The sequence below is a fragment of the Porites lutea genome, chromosome 11, assembly GCF_958299795.1.
Source record: "Porites lutea chromosome 11, jaPorLute2.1, whole genome shotgun sequence".
NCBI lineage: Eukaryota > Metazoa > Cnidaria > Anthozoa > Scleractinia > Poritidae > Porites > Porites lutea.
The window spans coordinates 3,746,416-3,768,892 of NC_133211.1; the positions used below are offsets into that span (position 1 = coordinate 3,746,416).

At 41.0% G+C, this 22,477-nt stretch overlaps 1 long non-coding RNA gene across 2 annotated transcripts in view; it reads left to right on the top strand.

The window, feature by feature from the left end:
- The window catches only part of LOC140952085 (uncharacterized), a 46,124-nt gene that overhangs the window by 13,581 nt on the left and 10,066 nt on the right, over positions 1–22,477 (top strand). For both annotated transcript variants that reach the window (XR_012167331.1, XR_012167332.1), the window contains 2 exons: positions 12,142–12,197; positions 21,560–21,609. This is a non-coding gene — a long non-coding RNA (uncharacterized lncRNA). The remainder of the gene's footprint in view (positions 1–12,141; positions 12,198–21,559; positions 21,610–22,477) is intronic.

A 22,477-nucleotide genomic window follows, 5' to 3' on the forward strand; every position in this document is an offset into this window, starting at 1 on the left:
CAACAGTAATTTTCTTTTGCCTGGGCTGATAAATCATAAAATTTGTTTTTGACAAATTGAGAGATAACTTATTTGCTTTAAGCCAAGTAACTATTTTTGCAAGTTCATCGCTAGCAATGGAAACAAGGTGGTTGGTGTTCCTATGGGAACAAAATATATTTGTATCATCAGCGAACAGCAAAAATTGAGTCAGGCTAGAGACGTTAGGAAGATTGTTTATGTAAATAATGAACAGAAGAGGCCCAAGGATTGATCCCTGTGGCACACCACATGAAATTTTCCAAGAGTGAGATTGATGGGACCCAAACTGGACAAATTGAGTCCTATTCTCATCATAGCTTTTGATCCACGACAAAGCAGTGTCCCAAATACCATAGTGTTGCAGTTTGTGGCACAATATTTTATGATTAATGATATCAGACGCCTTAGATAGATCTAAGAATATGCCTAAAGTTGATTCATTTCTGTTGGTAGCGAAGATATTTTACTAATTAAATCGATTAAAGCTAGTGCAGTCAAATGATTATTACTGAATCCAAACTGTTTCTATAGTCTCAGACAAAAATAGTGGGAAACTTTAACCAAAAGCTGTTTTTTCCCTTCTCGTGCACCCCTTGTCCCTCTTGTTGTTTATCGCAGTTTGGTCACCAAATCTTGTACACCAACATTGAGGGGACAAGGATACCCCAAAGTGTCCCAACCATTTTGACTGAGCCTGTGTTTTTGAGAAATTTTAGATATGTGACTCCTCGTTGGCTCTAGGCAGGTATATGCATGTTTTGGAGCCATTTTTTCGGGAAAAACATTAGAGATTCCAAGGATAGAAAGAGAGAAGACAATTAATAGGGGAAAGAAGTCTTTGTTTCTTTAATTACAATATTCCACGGTATGAAAAAAGCTTTCTACGTATTGGGTTTAAAGAGTGAACAACGGATAAGTCAAAGCTGTGCGCATTATTTAGCAGGCTGTGTATCTTGCCGCTAATATATTGTACTGGTGGAGACACGATTGGACGGGTCACCATAACGGGTCACCATACTATCCAGGGCGTTTTCTTAGACCTCTCTGGTATATATAACGGATTAAGAAAGATAAGGATAAGGTACTTTCATACTTAATTGAAATAGCCAAGGTTTATATCGCCTTGATACATGTAAGATAAGTTATTTAAACGTTGATCATGGTGACACGATTGTTCCCTGAAAGAAACTTATAAATATCTTAATTGAATTAATGTACGGTAACCTGTGTACGCATTGAGTAGAATGCTTTTTTTGAGGTTTTAAGGATAGGTGGTGTCCTCGTTTTATATGATTCATGTTTTGTACCTCAAGTCCCACATTTATGGCACAGTAGCTTGTTTTAGAGTTATTCAGAAAGGTGTATATTTAGGGTAAAGAATGAGAACTGATGTCACCATTTGGCGCAAGGCCAAATTAACATATGTTGTAAACGAGTTATAAAAAGTTGTCGATTTCACAGCAGTAGCATGGAATATTATTAAGAAACTTTTTGGCGTCGGACCAAACAGTTACACTATTGTTGGACACCCTTTTTACGTGCTTGTAGTCAATAGTATCTTTAGAAATTTAGATAGCGGGATACTGTTCTTGCTGATACGTCTTGGAAATAATCCTGGCTTGTTGCATTTTCGTCCAAACTGGAGGAAAAGTTTCCCCCTTTCTCTCGAAATCGCTTAATCGCTCTTTCAGCTATCTTTCGCCTCTTGCCCTTAAGTTAGAAATGCGTCCCTTTGAGCCTTGTTCCTACACTCTTTCTTGGCAAAGAGGCCTCTATTATTCTCCACACATTTTTTCTAGAAATGTGGCACATTCGAGCGCCTCTCCGTATATGAAAACCCTGAATCTTACATAGGTAGCGTGCACGTGCTATATTGTCACGCTATCAATCGGCCACTAGAAAGCTATTTGTGTACGGTTTAGTGCACACTCAGTTCCTTTTATTTTCCAATACTCTACTCTGCCCAAGAAATTTCTGCAAACTGGTCATTCTTTTGTGTTATGTTATTATGCCCAAATAACTTAGTTCACTGCTATAGAAACATTCGCGAAACACAATGGATACCTTTTTTTCATGAAAAGGACCAACCTTGTGGAGTCCAGGGCCGTTTTTTCCCAGAAAAGAAACACAATCCGCGTACCGCCGAGGAAACAGGTTGTTTTTTTCACTTGCTTTTTTTTCATTGGTGCATTTCGATCTGCATATTAATGAGGCGTTACTATAAAAAGGGTGGTTTTTCGTCTCTGGGCACCAAAAATCCTACTTCCTTGGCGAAGCCCTGTTCCGTTGGAAAGCGAATTTTTTTGGCAGTTGCAGTTCTCGTTGTTTGACCGTTGTTTTAGAACAATTCTCCATTTTACAGTCAAGTTCTGTTGCTGTCTTCAACTGGTCGTCGTTCACTGTTCTTTTCGGAACAATTCTGTGGTTCTCGTGAAATAAACTGTTGTTTTAAGAACAACTCTTCGTTTGGTCGCCAACGTCCGCTGGTGTTGTTGACTCCTGTTAGTTATCGTGTTGGAAACCTGTTCTTTTTAGAACGAAAGCGTCTTCTTCTACTGTGAAGTTCTTGTCCTGTTGTGAAGTCGCCGCATGGTCCGTTGTGCTACCGTGACGTACCCTGGTTTACATCTGTTCTTGTCGGAACAATTCTCTTGTTGTTGTTTTGGATTGATCCTGTTTTTTGTCGTTATTTCAAGGTCAGTATTTCCTGTTTGTTTCTGTAATTCATGCTATCCCTTGGGCTTTTGTTTTTCCCGAGAGACATTTTTTCTTGCTTGGGCTTTTGTTATTCCCAAGAGACATTTTTTGGATTTTAGGTTTACCCCCCGAAAGAGACTTAGAAAAAATCCGGTACTTTTTCATGTCGCCACTCTGAGTAGCGCCCACAGGAAAAGTCGCCCGAAGCTCAAACTTGGACCAGATGTTCTCCATTCCGTTGTGATTGAAGTTATTGGGTTGGCATGTCACGCGACCACCTCCCTAATTTGCATTGACGTCTCAAACCTTTCGCCCCATGAGACAATTCGCCCCAAAAATTCAACCCTCTCCGATTTGGCTCGTTTTTTGTCAGTAGATAGCTCTGGCTCTGGTGCTTTTTTTTTTTTTTATTGCTGATCTGCAATTATCCTGCTGGACGTATCGCTTCGGTACTCATTTTTTTTTTTTGGTCTTTGTTTTTCAGTTACAAACACCCTCAAGACATTTTCTCCATCGTTGGTGAGTTGCACTTCATTTCTTTCTCAGTTTTAAGGCGCCCATACGAAGGAACGATGTCTTAGGTTAATTACTGCTTGACTCTAAGACAGACTAGTACGGTCCCTGGGCTACCTTCCGGGTACGCATCTGTTGACTGTTCGTGCAAAGTTGTAAGGGCTGCGTAGGCCGTCGAGGGTTCGACTTAGGTTTGTTCATTTACCTTTCGGGCCCATGTATGTGCTATAGTTGACTGTTCATATATCATATACATGGGCACTGTATAGGGTCTTTTTTGTCATGCATTGCTTTGTTGTTTCATTGTCTACTCTTGTTTTATTATGATTTGCAACAGTCATTCCGCGCTAAGTGCACGCCATAGATTTCAGTCGACGATGCTCGGTTTGCACATTGCAAAGGCGTAGGGTACGTGCCAATTGTCGCGAATGCGTTTTGCTGTTGTTGTTCTCCCCGTTGACTCGTTGCTGTGACTCTGCAAGATTAGCAGTTGGAGAAATGTTTCATGAAATCGTGAAGGCTGTGATGAGTCGCCCAGTGAACTCCATTGCTTTGTCCTTGCGATTTTTTGACACACTTCTTGTCTTTCACTGTCACAGTGTAGAGAGGTCTTTCAAACCGATAATGGTATTTTGTACTTGTACACCGTGGCCCAATGGAGGAGAACTTGACACATGTTTCCCAGTATCTCCCACCCGTACGGTTTGCTCTCTGTTTGTTGTCAGCAATTGTCCTCAACCGTTGGCCATAGTTACTGGCAAGTGGAATATATCATTAATGGGGTGGGCCTTCTTAGTGCTTCCTAACCTGGTCGGATGTTGCTTTGGAGCAATGACGAACGGGGCGTTCCCTTTCTAATTAGTTAACACATGGTGATGGGTTGGTCGGAAGTGGACGCCTTTTCCTTTTGGCAACGACGCCCCACTGATAGCATTTTGAGGTATCCAGTGTCCCAGCAGCGGCAGGACATTCTGGACGAGAGACGTGATGCGCGCAGTGACGCCGTGCAACTAAGACGTCACACGTTCATAACGCAGAATCGACTGCAGGATGCGGATGGGCAATCGATCGTATTCACTCCGGAGGCCGAAGACATCCAGTTTTGGGCCCGGTTCCAGAGTTGGACCTTTTGCGACGGCTGTGGCAAGCTTGAGCCCAGGAAAATGCTACCCGCTTTTCACTGTGGAAACCCTACTCCCTTGACCAAATCCTGCAAATGCTCCACTGCCGTCTACAAAGTACCGGTGGTGGATGACATCCCTCTCATATTACGTAATCTGACTGAAGACGACCTGTGCCTTCTCCACTATCACAATCCATTGTGGCGATTACGAGAGGAGGTTCAATGGCTACCGTCAGCGGACCGGCCCTTTCCGCGTGAACTGGTCGGATCAACCAGTCCACAAGAAGATCGGCAGCCTAGACAACCCCCGGCGCCGAGCGAAACTGACTGCCATCTTGGACTTCTTGGTGCAGAAGGCTGACAGTTCTTACGCCAAGTTCAACTCGATGCATTTACGGGGTTATCGTCGTCCATACCTCTACGAGATCTACTCTTCCAGAGATTTTGTAGGTGTAGAGTGTGCCCTCTGGCCGTCGTACCCCACCACCGCCATGTGTGAGAGCGTCTTGGAGGGCCAGACCAATCGAGCCAGTGGGAAGATATCCTTCATGCATAAGATCCTCTTGGCCGTTCCCGATTACAGCCTCAGCTACGAACTGCTCCAGTACCAGTACGATCGCTGGTTGTTTAAGACCATAACTGGGGCCGTTAATTCGTCCAAGCAATCTGGCTGCTCGCCGAACAGAAGCCTCGAGAACAAGACCTTCTCTCGCACCTTCTGGCAACATCAGAATCTTTACCTTATAGATGCCGTACGGCAATACGGCTATCCATCTTTCTTTCTGACGATCAGCCCATACGAGTGGACCTTTCCCTTTCCTCCATTCATACAACAGCTGCGGGAGTGGTATGGCAGAGACGTGACGGAAATTCCTTCCCTGGAGACGCTGCACATTGCGCACGTTCTGGAGCAGGTTGCACGTGGCTACTTGACCGGCGGTAACTGCAATCGGCGGAGAACGCACGTCTTCGGGAACAAGGAGCATCCCACCACCACCAACGTCAATTGCTATTTTTACAGGTTCGAGTTCCAGAAACAGGGGACACTGCATCTTCACATGCTGCTGTGGCTTCGCAACATTGCCGTCACCCGCGCCGATCTGTTAAACGCAACCGTTCCCTGGGCCAACGCAGATGACACGTTTGTGGTGGCGGATACGCAAAAATCCGACAAATCGTGCCTGAAAATCCATACTCACCCCACGTCTTTCATCACCTTGCCGTCTGGGAAGAACACCATCGAGCTCCAGCACACCGCTGATGATAACGACCGTCACATCCGCGCACATCTTACCACCATCCTAGGGTCCCTCCGATGTCGAAGTGACGTACAACTGGCGGACGGAAAGGCGTTACTCCTCAAGTACGTCAGTTCGTACGTCACCAAGATGCACGAGTCAGCAACCTCGGAAGGGCTCTACTGCAACGACGTGACTGGCTACCAGGCGGCGAACTCCTTCCTACGTACGGTCACGCCTCTTGAGCCAGAGATGATCTTCGAGTTATCATCCACCAAAGTCTGCTGGATGGACAAGATCTCCGTGCTCTTTAGACCACCATTTCCCGGGCAGACTGACTCCAATAAGGTCTACCAGCACTATCTCCAGCGTCCCAGATGCGAAGATCATCAGGCTCTCCTCTTCTGGATGCGTACGCACAACACCAGCTCCACGAAGCCCAAAGCCTGTGACGGGGACAGATACTTGATAGGAGTGAAGTTTGTCTCCATCTTCAACCCTGTTTATTTCTATCAGCATCTAACCATGCATCATCCGCATTGCTCCCCCAACGAGCTGCGCCATCCTGAAGAGGAATCTATACCTAAGAGCATCCAGTTTTTTTCTGAAGCGGTTGCTCTCCTCCCTGAGACCTGGCAATCGCCAGACACCATCAGCCAGGAATTTGAACACGAGGGCCACAAGGAGTACTTCGTGCGCACAATCGTCGCGTACGTTTCTTCTCTCCATGACGTGCTGTATCTGTGGCGTATCCGAGTTGTCACTGGAGACGTGTCCGACGTGTCCGCATTCTCCATTGATCGTCTGTATCCCCTGTCTAGCCACCAGCGTTCCATTCTTGCCGACATCACTGGTGCACTAACATCCCATCGAGAGCAGCAAGAGAATAGCACTGATCGTCAGGACGAGCAGAGTAGCAGCTGGCGTCTGTACAGAGTCCTACTGGGCAAACCGGGTACCGGAAAATCGCAGGTGCTGATAAGAGCCATCCATCACGCCGTCGAAAATGAGATGTCCGTTCTTGTCGCTGCCCCGGTGGCCCTGCCAGCTCAGGGCTACCACAAAATCTTCCTGGCCGACATTGAGACCGACACTTTGCACGGTGCATTCAATATCCCCGTGGACGCCCCTTTTCATGACGAGGTCAACTACGGCCTCAACAAATACGACCTGGTGGTCGTGGATGAAGCCAGCATGATCTCCGCACCGACGTTCCATGCCATGGCCACCACGTTCAACAGGCTGAACCTGCGCCCCGTCGTAGTCTTTGCTGGGGACAAGCATCAGCAACAGCCTCTCCAGACCGAAGCTGGCCGGGTGACGGCGACCACTCCCATCATCAATGACACTTACACATTTCATGCCGGGAACACCGTCAAACACTTCCTTTATCACCAGTTCCGCATAGTGGACGAGGACTACGGCAGGTTCCTGGACCTCATCCGCTACACCCAGCCGACCCAGCAGCAATTGGACAGCGTCCAGGAGAACATGATCCTCTGTCCCGAGGGTGACCTGTCCGACCACGACATATGGCGGGCCTTCATGTCCAAAGATGCCTCCACCGTGATGACCGTGTCAAGAAGAGGTGCGCAACGCATCAATAACATCGTTGTGGTGCATCTCTTCGCAGATCAACGTCCTTAGTCCACAATACAGTGCGCATCCGTGGCCGAGAGCAGCCCCATCTACCCTCTCAAGGACATGAAGGTCTTGTTCACCGAAAATCGCAACAAAGGCCGCCCGCATCGTCAATGGGCAGGAAGCGACCGTCATCTCCGCCCAGAACAACACGATCGTTCTCGGCCTGCCCAAGGGACAGAGGGTCTTTGTCTACCCGGTGACCCACATTGAAGATGAGAGGCGGGTGACCTACTACCCATTCACGCCGGCCTACGCCCAAACCATCACAAAATCTCAAGGGCAGAACATCAAGCATCTCATCGTCTGGCTGGACAGTGACCTCGTTCCTGCTGGTACAGCATACGTTGGCTTCTCCAGGGTTCGAAAACGCGCCAACATATCGTTTCTGCAACCCATCCATTCACACCAGGTCACTCCAGTCAGGGTTTAGACCAGCATCGTCTCCATCTTCCATTCTCTTGTCTGCCCTTGAGATTGCCATATTCTTCTCATTTCTCTTTATCTTCTTCTCTTATTCAACAATTGTCTCTACTTCTATACTTTTCTTCTCTTGTTTGAACACTTCTCTCTACTTCTGGTACACATCTTTCTCATGTTCATCTCCTCTTCTACTAATGTTCTGTCCACGCTCGCAATCAAAGCCTTCTATGGCACGCACAGACATTGTAGTTCTTTCCTGAGACAGCTCTTGTGTCAGATAACACGAGCTGAGGTAACCAACCCTTGGGGAGTGCCGTAAGAGAGCTGTTTTTGGAACCTGTCGCTAATGTGCATGTCGATTACCCTTTCTAGCGAGCCTTCCTTTTCGACTCTCGTAAAGTGCTACCTCGCCGTGGTGAGAGTCCCTAGTAGGCAGTGCCTCTGCCCTCTTACCACCACTACTGCTGAAGCTAAAAGCACTTAACCCACTTCAACTCATCGACACTTGTCGTGACTATAGCACATCACTCCATGACAACAGTCCTACCGACCAACCCGTCAAACACGTGCAAACACTGACCTCCACACTTGTTAACGCATGCTTGTTCATTTTCTTGCAGATATGGCACAGCAGTCCAACGTGAAGAAGCCCAATTACAACCAGCATTTCCCACGGAGCTTCATGCTGAACTATGGCGCAGCCCTACAGGACCTGTCCGACGAGAAGATATTGTCCCGACTAAAGGATTTCAATTGTGAGTGGCTCTCCAGGCCCAATATCGCCATTTCGGAGATGGCACAAACTATCAAGGACAACTGGCCCCTGATTGAAAAACAGAGCGGAAAGGTATTCACCCGCAAGTTTGTGCAGGACCTTGGCAATGTGGTGCTCCCCCTCATGGACACCTACGCGCGTCTGGACAACAAGGACAACAGTACCCACGACCCGCCCACCCACGATGACGTCCTGGACGCCTTTGAAGTCGTCAACATTAATCCTGATGTGGAACAGCTGATGGTGACCGCCTTCAATGCGGCGGGCCCTGTGTTGATGACGAGTATTCAGATGCTGGCCGTCAATGCACTGCTCCACAACGTGAGCAACTTCGCCTCCAAGGAAGAGAGCAAAACGGGGGCCGACTACCACAGTGACGACAGTGGAGGCAGTCGTCTCACCGCCAGCAGAGGAAGACGTGACCGGCAAACGGCACAAGAAGAAACACAAGAAACGCCACCGTCAGGAGCAACCGGAAGAGGAGGCAGAAGAAGTGGTGCAGGCAAGCCCACCCAAAAAACCAAAAAAGAAAAAAAACAAAGAGAAAGAGAAGTACACGGGGGACTGGCTCGCCGATTTGGCGAAAGACCAGGATCGACTGTATAAGAAGTTGAACAAGAGCAAAGTGGCAGATTCTTGAACATTAAGTTTTCTGCACATCCAATGAACATTTCTAGAAGTTAAACATTTTTGAATGATTTTGCAAGACCCAACAAACCAAATTTGACCTGTAACATACATGCACAAAGTAATCAAGTCTAGAGTATAAGAAAGGAAACCATTACAAAGATGAAAGAGAGCTCGAGCAAAAGTATGTTTTAACCTGAGTATTGAGATCAGCAGTTTTATGTGTAAGAGGCTCCAGAACAACTTGACATGAGTTGAACACCGATTTTAGCGGAGCAGAAATTGCTTGAATGTGATTGGAAAGATAAAGTAGACACGTTTCAAGCATTGTTTTGAACATTTTTCTCTCTCTTTTTTTTACTCAAGCCTAAGGCTTTTTATTTTAGATACATTTTTATCAATGATTTTGTGATGACTTTTATCGTATGCTTGTATACTGTAATCTTTTATTGGATGTTTTTTGAAAAAGTTTCGTTTTCCTGTTTAACCATTACAAAGAGATTTGATTGACAGATTAATTCATGCTTGAAAATGTGCATCATAGTTTCACGCCTTTCGCAAACTTAGAGGTCAATGGTTTAAGAAGGATCATCAAAAGTTTATATTGCTACTCCACCTGTGAGGAAATGTTGAGCTTTTTTGTTCGGCCTTCAGCCTCAGTGGTTAACATCTTCCTTTTTATAATTCTTCACATCATACCGAGCCTCATTTGATTGTTTAACCCATTCGCTCCTGGAGATTTTGCCAAAAAACACGTTTTAAAGCTAGTCGAGTGGTTCTCTGGTCACTGTCGTGCTATAAAGAGCTAAAACTTACCACAAACCGGTTTACAGGGGGCAGCACTAAAACACGGAATCCGGAATCCGGAAACGGAAACGGAATCACGGAAACGGAAACGGAAACAGAATACGGAATCAAATATCGATGATAGAAAATTAAAGAATTTCACAATACACAATTTAGTACAATCCAAAGAGAATTTGTCTTAGTTTTCTAGGCAGTTCCCTTAAATATATTCTTGTTATTGTGTCTTGATAAGGTTTGCCGTAGTGTGGGTTACTGCACTGCAAGGCCGATGAAAGTAATTTTACGAGTAATTTTTATTCACGAGTTCATGGGTTGAATAATACAGTTAAATATTACTTTTGTAGCTAATTGTCAAGAATAGTCGAAGTTAGCCTCAGACCACACCACGTGATTGTCCCCAAACTGAATACTCCACACATGACCGACCGGTGACGTGACCACAGTTCCGGTGTTTTAGCAATAAGTTCAACTTTTTCGCCAAGCTGAATACTGATGGAATACTGGTGTACCGGTAATTGAGTTTACGTGGACGTCCGTATTTTTGTTGAAGAGGCTTATTAAACATGGCGCATTATTTTGATGTAATCGGTTGCGGAATCAAGCAAATGCATGCACAATTCTCTCTTCTCTGTGGACTCCACAATGCCATGGTTCTCTTGAGTAAGTTGTCTTGATAAATAAAACTGAACACTGTTGAAGACAACCCAGAAAAGACACTGAGAAAAACTTGACGGCGACGCCTTTCAGTTATGTAAACGACGCCTCAGACGATTCAAACGAAGTCTGTTTCCATATAACTTACCCTTTTGTTAAGGCACTAGTTTTTGTCAGTCACGTTTTTCTCCTCGCTTTGCTGTCCCATGAAAATTTGCATTCATTGCCGACAGTGGTATCAAGCGTCTTTTCACCGGAATCGACTCCTCTAGTGACACAGCAGTCTCCTCTCCTGTACTCAGCTAATTTATTCATTTGTGCCTTTTTTTTATCTGTTTATTTATTTCATTGTCATTGCTAATATTATTTTTTTCAAATCGATCGCTTGGAACCTTCTTTCACAGATTCCGTATTCCGTTTCCGTTTCCGTTTCCGGATTCCGGATTCCGTGTTTTAGTGCTGCCGTTTACAGGTCGTACACTTCATGGCCTTCTGATCCAGATGCAAAATATCAGCTTGCGAAGTTCGGGCATGCGCAGAAAGCAAAATTTCAAGATAGTTTTTGGGTTTAAAAGTGACACAGCAGTCTTGACTTTTACTTTTCGCTTTCTCTCCTCCCCTCTTTTTTTGCTTTTCTTGCCTCATTTTTTTTTCTCTTGCTGGGCATTTAGTAGGCTTCATTTTGGTGGGAATAGTTGTTAGGAAAGCTTTTAGGATCTTAGGATTAGGTGAAAGGAAAGGTAGGTGGGCAATGGAACAAGATTTTCATGGAGATTTTCAGATCAATGTTACATGGTTTTTTGCCTCTTTCTCTGGTGCCCTTGACTGAATTGTGCTCATTCTGGTATGGTTTGAAAGATCTCTTCACTCTGCACATGTTAGCGGACAAAGTTGTGCTTGACCGTTAAAACTGATGACGTCACAAAGGGTAGAAAGGACGTGGATCCGCACGGGCGGTTATGGGCGGTTCGGGGGCGAATGGGTTAATAGCCAAAAATTGTGAACCAATCAGGTTGCTTGAAACACCAATAGTTCTCATTAAGTTTTCGGTAGACAGCTAGGACGGAAAATTAGGCAACTTGTCGATCGAGTGCTGAAGGCAATTTCAGGCTTTCACTCTCTCACATTACCCTAAAGTGCAGGTTTATAGCCAGTTGCCAGCACTCAATTAATGAAAACCCTGAACACCAAGATCACCAAGTGTATATATGTTGTGGTTCAATTTTATCGTTGGTTTAAATTTTCTTTTCTTTTGTGTTTGGGTATGATAATTTATGATAAAAACATGATGAGTTTGAAACAAAAGAAAATGAGATGTACAATGTACAAATATGTACATACTAATCAGTGAATGATATTCTGCTGAATGCCTGCCTACTGCAGGTTGTTAATGTTCTCATGACTTTACAAAGTAAGAGAGAAAGAAGCTTGTAAATTCATGTAATCTGAGGTAACTTAAAGTAACTCTCCAGTGTTTAATAATTACTCCTGACCTGTCTTAAGTGAGCAGTATATAACAGGTTTTACGGAAGAACTCTTCATGAAGAACTTGTAATTTCTTTCTATGTGGAATTTTCATTCTCCCTTCTATAGTGTGCTCAAACAGTTCATTTTTTCCTCAGATCTTCTTTACAGACTGATTGGACTTGGGAATGTACTGTATGCAGTGACAAAAGAGGTGAGATAATTTGTCTAAACCTTCAGTTTTATAGTTATCCATTGTACAAGAAATTGCTTGTTGAGTATTTGATAATTAAACTAATATCTCAGACTGCCCAATATGACCAGCTTGGTTGTTGAGGTGAAGCTATTCATCAGTAAAATGTAGCATCCAGCCATGCGGTGATATACATGCACCACTTTATACTTTTAATGTGTCCCAGAAAAGGATAGAACCTGTTGTAGGAGTCTCTGAACTGCTCCACTGTCTCTACACTTCATTCTCTTACCTGCCTAGTTATGCAGGGCTAAAAATCTTGTGGGTGTCACTTTCTCCCTTGCCCAATACTTTCTCTTTATTGTTAATAAAAAAAAATATAGGGTATTTAAATATTCCTGGCCTCTCAGTAAAACTTATTAACAATCAAAAATTTAAACATTAGTAACTCATACATTTTATCTCAATTAACAAAAATAGACTGCTCTTGTCAGAAACTGCATGTTGACTCTACTCTTGAGTCTTTTAGTCTTTCTTAACTTCTACATTTACACAGCTAGTACATGTAAATAATTTTTTCACTCTCTTTAACAACTTACCAACCAACTAACAATCTGCTCTATTTGAACTACATGTAAATAAAATTGTCATATCGGCAATCCCTTGTCTAATTTAAATCTTTTGCACTGAAAAACAGATCTAAAGGAAAATGTTGGTCTTGTAATGATGTCTCTTGCTAATCCTATTTTTAATATTCCATACTGTCTTGGAGGAAATAAACAATTCTAAACTACTTTGGTTGACTGCTAAGTAATCCAGTGAATGTCATGCTTATCCTTGGAAAGGACTATTTTACCAAATGCAATGGGAAATACATGTTGAGATATGTGATCTCAGCTTCCACTTAAGTGTTGACCATGCATATTTAGGGAGCAATGTGAGAGCACTTGCTTTGTTGACTTTCATAGGCTATGTAAATAAATGACAATATCTTAAAATCTATGCATTAAAATTTCATGCAATTTTGGCAGAAATCCTGTTCATATTGCAGTTAAGTCAATGAAAATCTCAAAATAGTATTTCATCAAATTAGTTTTTTTAAGCAATCAAGTTACTCATTTATGTTACAAATTTCAAAAACCGTAAGTTAACTATATTGTTTTTTTTTTTAATGAAGGTTAATTATTGTAAGCTATGTGCAAATTCAGAAGGAAATCTTATCCCAGGATTTCGTGCAAATCTAATAAATTCAAAATTTTTGGCTTATCAATCTTCCATGCTGCCATGGCAGGGATCAAAATCTTACTTTTAATGTAATAATTTGCCTATGCTAAATTTGAGCTTTATCCATGCAACAAGTCTTAAAAAACAACCCAATGAATGGTAACAATCCACAACCTATCAAACTGTGTTTAGCCATCCTAAAGTAATGGTTGGTTTGAAGTCAATTGTCATTTTCTCAGTGGAATTTATTTCACATTAAGCACAGATGGTTGATGTACTCTCAGGGGGGGTACTCGGGATTTCAAGTTAACCCCCAAAAAATCTTGTGCCGATTTTGTGGCCCTTATAAGTTCCAGAAAGGGGTAATGCTATAACACAAAGAATAACATTGGAAATTGAACACTCGTGTTTGTTTATTCATCATAACATCTGAATATATCCTTTCCCTCATCTGGCAGTCATTTAAACAAGCTAGAGCGGGTGCTAGAGACACAGGTAGACCGGGAGGTAAACCAGGGCACTACCGATTCTTTTTAATACCCCCAAAAAATCCCTACTCAAATCAAGCTGCCCAAAAAAATACTTGCCAAATTTTCGTACCCAAAAAAATCCCAGAATCGAAAATTTCAAACCCAAAAAAATCCTTCGATCATCCCCGTCACTTGAAATCCCGAGTAACCCCCCTGGGGATGTACTGCATCACTAAATGCAAGATGCATGTGTTATCCTTACCCGTTTTTTAAAGCGCATGATTTCTGTCTTAAAAATTCACTTTGAAGGTGTTTTTTTTTCTAGATAACCTCTGTTTAGTTAGTGTCCTTTGTAGTTCTTTATTTTCTTGCATACGCATTTCAGTTATTCAAAGTGGGGAACATGAGAGGAGCATACAGGGTGCAAAAAAGGGTGTGGGGAAATTTTGATCGCTCCTTTATTAACATGAGTTTGCTTCACTGAATTTTGCTTTTTGGGAAACTTTCTATGGATGCGAAGGTTCCATGTTCAGGAAGACAATTTTTTTTAATTCTACAACCTTGCTCTGAAATAGGTCAAAATGATGAAGGAATAATTGTCTGCTATTGAAGCTGGTGGATTAAGTTTAACCTTTCTAATATAAAGCTTTTATCTACACTGACAAGTTTGTGATCTAATTGTGTTGTAAATCACCCTGAACTTTGTTAAGGTTCCCATGTTCTGTAGCCTTTCCCTTATTTGGTGCACAATGTATAGTTTTAATATACTACGGAGAAATAACCATAGAAATCATATAGAGTGGGTCCTTGAAAAGTTCTTAAATTTCTATGAAAGTCCTTCAAAAGTCCTTGAATTTTCTTCAACTTTCAATGTACTGGCCTGGAAAGTTTTTGTTGTTTTTAATTCCTTTTTGGATGTCCAAGAGGGAAAAGAAATCATAGTTTAGAGAACTTAAAGGTGATTTACGTAAAGCATTTTCTGTCTTATGCAAGAATTAATTGTCAATGTGAGACAAGTGAACTGAAAAATGCAGAGAAGTTGGTGGAGCAAACAGTTCAGGCCTTAAAGTTCTGCTAGAGTGGACTGGGAATTTGCATTTTGTACAATCTGTGAAATTACTTTCCTGGTAGGGGGTCCTTGAAAATTGAGTGTGGTTCTTGAAAAGTCCTTGAAAAGTCCTTAAAACTGGTGGCAATTTTTGTGTGAACCCTGCATACGGTATTTGTATGATCCTTACCAATGCTGAGTATGCTGGCACAGATTTGGAAGAGCTGGAGTGAACATTCAGTCTGTGTAGTAACATTCAAGATTATCAAGAAAATAGATTGTTGAAATTATTTCCACTCAGCAGTTAACATCCTTTTCTCTTAAAAGACCATAGTTTGCAAATTAGAAGTCTTTTAGAAAAAGAGAATATTTTCTTCTTTGTATGTTTTATTAAAATGTCTGGATTATAAAGGGCAAATGAGCTAACTAGCTAGAAAAACATATCTTCTGATCTAAAATGGAAATCACACATTTTCAGTTAAAAATCAATTAAGAGCTCATAAAGTGAAAATTGACTGAATATCTTCGTCATCATCATCTTTATTCACACCATTAAGCTACAGAAAAAAAGAGATAGAAAATACAAGAAAACAGTATATATTATATACCTGACATGTTTAATTTTTAAATCGATGTGTAACAGTCAAAGTTGCAAAGCTTTCAAGTAGGCTACAGTGTATTTGCAAATAAGGAAAGGAGTGAAGGGAAAGTACATGTAAGATTAAACTAATTCACAAGGTGAGAGAATTAAAGATAAAAGTTATGATTATATTAAAAACAAAGTAAGTTTTAGTTGGAAATTTAAAAGGAAAGAGGAGGAGGAGGAGTTGATTTTTATATATCTTTGTGAAAAAGGTAGAGAACAATCGTGAAACTTTCAAGTTTTACAGAGCGCAGTGCCCAGGAAGAACTCCTAGACTTTCAGAAAAGTCCTTTGACTTTGTCCTTAACTACAACTTCTCTCTGCTGTGAAAGTAAAACTCAAAACTTATGAAGTCAGCTTGTGGCAAGACTAGGCAAATTCCTTGGAGTAAAGTCTCATCGCCTTACGGTTTCATTTCCTCGTAAAGGATAACTTAGTATTTTTTTCAAACTCTGTCTTTCAATTTTTGTTCTTTTACATTGTATTTTCAATAATTATTTAAATTCAGTGTGAGAAAATAAGTTTGTTCAAAGTGCAAAATGTTAGTATACGTAACACAACTGTTCTTGAAAAACACTAGCTGGAAAACTTAGGTCTCTTCGCTAAGGGAGAGAAGCGAAGGGACCGTAATGACCTCAGACTGGAGGAAAGTCATGAAAAATTAAGGTTGTTTGGAATTTCAGGTTTTTTCCTGTTGTAGTTCAAATTGAAAATGATCACCTTTACAGTTCTGGAAGTTGCTAGATCTTGAAGACAAGGCTGCTACCTAAGAAAATTTTTTGGGAGCCCGAGCCACATTTCTAGGGGCCAATTGATTGATAAACTGTTAGTGAGCAGATGCTCGAAACTTGATTTTGCCTCAAACTGGACTCGTTTGAGTTTCGAATTTCCAGAAAAGTGTTTGTTTGTTTACTTTTATCAGCGGAATTTTTTTGTCTACGGTTGACGAACACAAATGTTTTTGTTTCAAAAGCGCAAATGAGCAGGGAATTCTGTCGTTCATTCTTTGGAAGTAGGCATAAGTTTAAGGCACCCGTGCGAGCTCCTGGTTTAAAATTTTGGTTGCACACACAGCAAATCGTAGGAGGCCTCTGGCGACCGGGTGCCCGCCTTGTGAAGAGATACATGGCTTACAGTGCTTAATCACAAAACCGACAAGGATTATTAATACATCTGAGACATTGCCAGATGAAAGGTTAACGTGTAAAAGGTCAAGGTCCTTATTCTACGTGTATTGGTTCTCTTAACAGTATTTAGTAGACCAACAAACCTTAGGCCAACTGACCATCGTACAATCTTTTTGGCTTCCCCCTCTCCATCAATGCTCCTTTTAAAGGGCATTAAATACCACTTAGTAACCGAGAGTGAGGTCATTTTTACGGGGAAATCTCTGACCCAGGCTTTAATTTATTGACTGAGTGATAGCAATGATTGATATCCCGAAGTTTATTAATAATAAAAGAAGAGCACTGGCAAAGGGACTGACTTAAAAAATTTCTACCTCAGATTTATACTTATATGACAATGTTCAAGGTCTAGACCAATGGACAGGATTGTGCTATGCTTACAATGGACTTTGTGTCACAGCAAAGGAAACATGAATGTAGCATTCACTGATTTAGCCATTCAGAAAGGGCAAACAAATTTGTTTCAGACAGTGATTACAGACAAAGATTACTATGTAACTGTTTATAGATTTGATACCTAACAATGATACAGTGACTAGTCTAAAATATGTCACACAGAGATGCCGATACCCTCATGTTCCATTAGCTGCATTTTACAATAAAATAATTTGAACTGCAAGTTTCTCAGTAATGTTAATCAAGCAGCATAGAGAAGTAGAGTAAAACTGAAGAGTGAGTAAAGTTGAGTTGAGTGTTAAGGTTAATCAAGTGATGTCGAAAATGGTATTGTAAAAGAGTCAAGTGGAGTCCTGAGTCAAGTTCTAATCAAGTCTTGAGGCAGTAATTTGATTTTAAGCAAAGTTAAGAGGCAACTAAGGTGGAACAATGAAGTTGAGTAGAGACAAGTTTGGTGAAGTTGTACAAGTAGTTTAGACAAAGAAGAGTAGAAGTATAGAGTAGATTAGAGGTTAGAAAAGCAAGTCATACAGGCAGTGTAGAGAGAGAGGTTAGAGCAGCTGAGTCGGTGGTTGGTTATGCTAGACTTTGTTACTCACTCGGTCACTGCGCGACCTCATGCACTTTGCTCACTTTTAAGAACATATGAGAGGTCGACTTGTAGCAAATCTAATGGCAGAGTAGAGGAGAATGGAGTGAATGTGTGTACAGTTGAAAAATCAGTGTAGAGAACAGATAGTAGAACGGTCCAGTTTAGTAAAGTATACTTGAGTCAAGTCCTGTTGCTGTATATAACTTAAAGGGCCTATGTCAGCTGGGGAGCATGCACACTGAAGTTAATATGCAAGTTACTTACATCTGTCAAAATTCCATTGTTTTTGATGTGTGAATTTCTCTGTCACGTACAGAGCACCGAAATTTACCATGAAATTTCCAAGAGAGGAGGGTTTGGATAAGGGATATTTTGATAGAATTTAGAATTACAGACAATTTCATCTGTGGTTATGCTAGATCAAGTTCCCTCAATTTTGTCATCAAATATAAAAGTGTTAAGATAATAATTTTACTTGTAGTTTTGAATTGAAAATGAATACCATTCAAGAAAATAGCGCACAAACGAAAATTCAACAACAACATATTGTCGTAGTCAAAATAGTAAATCAAAGTTTTATTTCATAAACGACCTACAAAAGACTCTAGACCAAAGATAAAGTGACCAAGACTGTTTCAAATCTTTAACAGTTATTAGAATGGTCTGTCACTACTTATTTTAAAACTTTTAATTGCTGACAGAACAAAAGCAACACTGTTTTGAGTCTTTGTTTTGATCCCCGGGCTACACAACTTTGATTGTGCAAAACTGTTTGATCGTGTCCAATCACTGCGACATTGAGAAAAACAGAGCCAAGTATCACTGGTGTACAACTCCATTTTAAGCAGTCCGTGAATAACAAGGGAAAGTAAACTTAGCTATTTTCCAAAAATCCGAGCAAACACAAACAGTTCAAAGACAATGCATTTACGGAAACTGGTGCCTCTCTAAATAAGTCTGTCATCTTTGCTGCGAATCAAGATAAATACAAGAAGAATCTAGCCATTAATTCTATAACTTTTCTTTTGCCAGAAGTTGAGTTTTGTCACAAAACTCATGGCCATGAGTCATCGTTTACTCAATTTGATTAAACACAGCCACAGTCAACTCCATAGCCACTCTATTATATGTCCACAGACTTTGAGCACAAAAAAATATTCAAGAGTCAGCAGGCTCTAAAACAACTCAACAGAAACGTTCTGTTAACTATGAGGAAAGATTCTATCAAGATTCCATCACTCATTGTGGAGTAGCAAACATTGTTTCTCTTTCGGCCCCTGCCAGCAAAACAGCCACTGATAAGAGGACACTGTAAATCCACGGGAAAAAAATTCCAAGCCTTAGGGCAAACAATAATTATTTCAAACTAATGCAACAGAGTCTCCTGTAATCACCATGGAATGATTCTTAATACAAAACTGCTGTAACTGTGAAACAATGGCTGGGATTTAAACAGATAAAGACAGCCTTCCGAAATCTCCGACAAAACTTCAAAATGTTGGGCCAACTTTTTCAAGTTTGTTTTCATTGGCTCGTGCGTGCGCCAGGGGTGACATAGTCCCTTTAACTGCAAGCAGTGCTGGCAGTTATTGTAAACAGTGTGGAGTTGTGTAGGACTGTCGAATTGAGTAGAGTGGTCTATGAGACTTAGTAAGACGGTATTTTAAGGTGTGGTGATTGTGGTGGTAGTGGTAGTTGTGATTGTTGTGGCAGTGTCTTTAGTGGTGGTAATTGCTAGTGGTAGCTGTGCTAAAAGGAGTCTGGCTGAGAGGTCTGCTGTAACTGGAACTGGAATGGAAAATGCCACTTATCTACTTCCACACAGCCAAGGTGGGGAGGAGATTGCTTCTGATTAGTGTACTGTCCAGCTTCCGAGTTTAGAATAATTTTATTTTTCTTTTAAAATGGAACCATGAAAAATGAAGAACTACTCAAATTAGCATTTTGTAGTGTGTCTGTAGTTTGATTGAAGGCTTTACATTCAGTGTTCTATTGTAGTTTCTACCTCTGGAAAGTGACTGTCTTGTGATGCATAATTTTTCCTGAGTGCAAGTGCCTTGATTTTACACTTTTTAATGCTCTTCTGTTGTTGATGGAGTTTGTCCTGCACATGCTTTCCTTTTTTTTCAATCCTTTTAATGCTAAATAAGAAAGCTACTCACACAAATGATGGTAGAGCCGATAGAGGATGAAAGAAACTCCATCAACATTTTGTCAATTTTTGTGCAAGCTATATCAGTGACAAAGTGAATACAGTGGCAGATCCAAGGGAGGCCCCCCCCCCCCACTTATTTTTGGACCAAACTGAGGCCCGAATAGCCTCCCACGCAGGTGTTTTTAGGGGAGCTCGTTTTTCATTCCTCCCCACAAATGCCTGCTCAGCCAAAAACAACATTCCTTTCCCATTGTTTTATTTGCACGGTAAGTGACCAATAAGCAGTTGTGCGATAAAGTGTTGTCAGGCTAAACATGACTAAAACGTGACCCTAGAGTAACCGTTTTCCTTCTTTTCTTTCCTTTTGCTAAGGTTATGAAGTGCTTGGAGTAATTTTAAATCTTATTTTTGCCGGTCTGAATCTAACATTTTTTTTTGAGGTCAGAAAGTTTTTCCAGTGATTCATGCAGATCGAGCAATTATCAGATTACCTTGTGGTCAAGATCAACTTTGCAGAATTTGGAAAGTACAATGTGATTGGCTAAGCATGGGAAAGGAATGTTGTCTTCATTTGAGCAGGTGTTTGTCGGGAGAGATGAAAAATGCGCTCCCCTAAAAACGCCTGCATTGGAGGCTAATTTAGGCCCAAAGGGCCGAAAAAAATTTTCAAACCAGGCCTCCCCTTATCTCATGGTCTGGATGACCAGGCCCTCCCCTTATCCCTTTAAGCCCCAGCATCAATATGCATCTTCTCCACACTGTTCTTCATACATTCCTTATGGTACTGCTGGAGAGAATTTGTTCTAACATCACAACATTTCATCTTTGGTAATCATTTCATTCATTCTCATGACCTGTCTGTTTAAACAGGCAGTGTTATTGTTGGGAGAAATTGTATGTGGGTCACTATTGGGGCTTAAAGGGTTAACTGAAGGTCTGGATCCACCTTTGTAGTAGAACAATGTTCCACCACTGAACGAAGTCAGCCAGTCAGAAAATGTATTAAATGGAATCTATCAAAGATCTTTAAAAAAGATTATTTACTGTAGAAAATGTATCCTAGAGGCAAAAACAACTTTGTTGATTGGTGAAGGTAGTACAATAGTTTCAGTCTGGGAATTATTATCAGATTGAAATTGACGTAATAAGTAGTAAATAACCTAATATATACTGGTAATCTTCCTCAGTGAAAACTTGCATCGACCTGTGGTTGTTTTATGTTGCTGATTGTCTAATAGATCGACAACTCTTAGTTTGATGGCCTGAAATGCTCAGTGAAATGCTAAATTGTTTGACAGTTTTGTCTTCTAAGTAACCTAAGAACATTCCATTCATATGCTTCAAAAGAAAGAGCATCTTTCCTAAGATATAACTGCTTTCTAACTGGTAACAAACTAAAGTCCTTTTAATATAAATGCACTAATTATTGTTCTTTGTAGCTCTGGAAATAATCCTACAAGCAAGGATTTGAAAAAATCATGCAACCTTCATAATATCATCCCATATATCTCTCTCTATTATTATCATTGCATGATATTTAAAATATTGAATGTGTACTTAACACATTGTATTTTCCCCCAGTGGGAAAGTAGTAAAAACTGTAAAATTACAATATGCCAGAAACTATAGGGTACTTTTCTAATTATGTAGTTGAATTTTGTTCTTCAGATGTCAAGCTCAGAAGGGACACAGAGATGAGCTGGAAAGGACAATGGCCGGTAAGTTAATTTACATGTTCAGAGTGTGCTGTTTGATGGGACTTTGTATACACCTGATGGAAAAGACGTTGTCGCTTCAATAGTATAAACCATGAACAATGGGGCCTACTGGATTTATGGGTAGAACTTTATTAGTGTTACAAATTTAAAGTTCTTTCCAGAAAAGTTTACATTATCAAAGCTTTTCAGGAAAGGGATGCTTGCATCTTCTTCTGTACAGGGCACATCAGAGATCTCTATAGTTAAAGTGCTAACGCACTCTTGAAAATCATAAGATAGCAGCCAGAAGCATTTTTGGAAGACATAAATAGACCATGGCAGCTGAAACAAAGTAATCTAGGGATTTGCATCTCCACGAGCAGCTTGTGACGACATAAACCTTTTTTGAAAGAACTTTGAATTTGCCTTGCTAATGAACGTGTACCATAAATCCTCGAAGCCTCATCATTCATGGTTTATACTTTTTAAGAGACAATGTTTTTTCAATCCTCAGGTATACAGTCAAGGGTAAATTCATATTCAGAGTTAGATGAGATATTGGTTAGGTTTTCACCTACCCCACCATTACTGTGATGTCATAACAACTACGACCCATTCAAAAGGATTAGATGCTTACCATATATATGTTATTGTGTTTGTTATGGTAGGAAACCTGAGACATTTCAGTTGGGATTGAAAATAAAGCCAATAGTTGAATCAAAATTGATTCTACTCCCACAAAATAAAGACCTTGTAACGTCACTATTAAATTTCAGTGTGGCACACATTCTTGTGGTGATAAAGGACAAATAATGCTAAAAATTTATTTCATCAATCAAGCCATTCATCTCCATATTGTTTCCATTCAACTGTTGAGGATAAAATGTGA